The sequence below is a fragment of the Oncorhynchus clarkii genome, chromosome 20 (genome assembly GCF_045791955.1).
Source record: "Oncorhynchus clarkii lewisi isolate Uvic-CL-2024 chromosome 20, UVic_Ocla_1.0, whole genome shotgun sequence".
Lineage (NCBI taxonomy): Eukaryota > Metazoa > Chordata > Actinopteri > Salmoniformes > Salmonidae > Oncorhynchus > Oncorhynchus clarkii.
Genome location: NC_092166.1, coordinates 81,459,475 through 81,461,974, shown reverse-complemented (window position 1 = coordinate 81,461,974; position 2,500 = coordinate 81,459,475).

The following is a 2,500-nucleotide window of genomic DNA, read 5'->3' as shown; positions in this document are numbered from 1 at the left end:
GTCAACAGAAGAGAAGGAGACAACATGGAACAATAAGGTTATGGAGCCCAGGGGGGAACAGACATGCCTCTCTGTCTCCGTTCCCTCATTACTGGGCCAGAGATGTGTCAATTCATCTAGTAACACACACACACACACACACACACACACACACACACACACACACACACACACACACACACACACACACACACACACACACACAGTGTGGTGGGCACCATGTTCATTTATTTACTAGATATTGACTTTTCTCCTTGTCAAATGTGTAAACAAAACAATGACACTTTATCTGGAGCCCCTTAACAAACTCTGCATCCCAAATGGCATCCTATTCCCTATGTAGTGCACTACTTTTCACCAGATTCATATGGGCCCTGGTCAAAAGTAGTACACTGTACAGGATATATGGTGCCATTTGGGACAACTTTTTAAAAAGGCACACGAGTGCAGGTTGAATAATAGTTATCCAAGTCTCTTGTTGGTTGGTCTGTAGCCTTCAGTCACCCAGATAGCTACAGTTGCATCTCTCTCTCTGTGTGTGTGTGTGTGTGTGTGTGTGTGTGTGTATGTGGTGTGTGGTGTGTGGTGTGGTGTGGTGTATGTGTGTGTGTGTGTGTGTGTGTGTGTGTGTGTGTGTGTGTGTGTGTGTGTGTGATGTATTGTAGCCATTTTGTGTATTTATATGGGTTGTTAGGCTAGATGGAGCAGCACGTTGGTATGAATGCTTCCAGCTTAACACCAAACTCTACAACTCATGTGTGAACACATTACACATTACAGTATATAAGCATGCAAATAAAGTTGTATTGAATGAAATTGAATGTATTTACAGCCCTTGTGCGTTTAGAGAGGCATCCCAATTCTGATACTTATTTTCAATAATTGCTATTTTGACCAATCAGATCAGCTCTGAAAAAGCTCTGAAAAAGATCTGATTTGAACAGATCTGATGTGGATTGGTCAAAATATCAGAATTGGGCTGCCTGTCTAAACGCAGCCTTATCCTCCTCATTAAAGATGGAATCCATATGAGGAGGCTAGCTAGCAAAGTTTAGATAACTTTCTGTACAATAAGACAAGAGATCTTATTTGCTTTCACAACAAATGTGAAGACAACAAGAAAACCTATGTTGCCCCCTTGTGAATGTTGCTATTTTGGAGTCTTGACCGGTGAGGTATCATATTAACAAAAGGGGCACTTTGACCCCCCCCCCCCAAAAAAAAAAATAAGAAGAATCGGACTCCCCCCAGCGCACGCAGACACACAGAGCTAAGCACGTTGTGTGAGAGGAAACTTTAAGTGATGTGGCAGGTTGATGAATATGGTCGTAGGTGTACAGAAAGGTAAAATATAACATGGAAAGCTAAGAACATCAGCCCTCTCTCTAGCTGCAGACAGACTGACTGGGGAACATAGTTAGCCACAGTTAGTATAAAAGCTATCAGAATGTGTGAGATGTTTCTGCTGTCAGGGGCTCGTACAGTCAAAGAGATATTTTTAGAAGGCTTAAACTAATAATCCTGAGCCCCAGTCAGAGGGGGGAGGGAGGGATCCAACCATTTCTTGCCAAGCAAAACGAAACAGGAAATTCACGTCATGCATAGGGCATTTTTCAAAGCTTCAAACTGTTTGGACTGGCGTACTGTAGTTTCTCCGGAATCCCGTGCAAAGTATAGAGTACCGATCGCTGTCCATGGTTCTGAAATTGAGACGTCTCCGCGGCTGCCTATCAATAGGCTGCTATCAGATTATGTTGTGGTGCTAGTGCTTGTAGTAGCCTATAGCTTTAATGGATACATGATGATTCTTTTTTTTGGGGGGGGGGGGGGGGGGGTTCATTTTCTCATGTTAATTAAGCCTAACGTTTACGTTGCACAAAGCTACAGGCCTATGGCGTGGCAACGCTGCTATTTCGAATGCTGATTGGCGACAATAAAGTATTTATTTAATTATTCAGTAATTAAAGTGGGAAATTCAAAACATTTCAGATTTGTAAAAAATAATTTTCGATGCAACAGCATATTAATCAGTAACCAATAGATTTTGTATTTATATACAACTGCCACGTAGGCCTGTAGCCTACCTTTGCCGTCCTCACTCTCTCTAGCAGCTTGGATACAAAGTTGGTGCTGCTTAAAACCAGTATATTAATGCCAAATAGTACAATCAGTCAGTGGTGTAATGCAGTTAAGTTAAAAAATACATTAAAGTACTACTTAAGTCATTTTTGGGGTTATCTGTTCTTTACTTTACTATTTATATATCTGTCACTTTTTACTTTTATTTCACTACATTCCTAAAGAAAATACAATTTCCCTGAAAACTCAAAAGTACTAATTTCCCAAGTTGGTAGGACAGAAATATGGTCCAACTATCAATCTAATACGTTATCATCCCTACTACCTCTCATCTGGACGGACTCACTTCAAACAAATACTGTGTTTGTAAATTATGTCTGAGTGTTGGAGTGTGCCCTTGTCTTGTGCCCTTGTCTGTCCG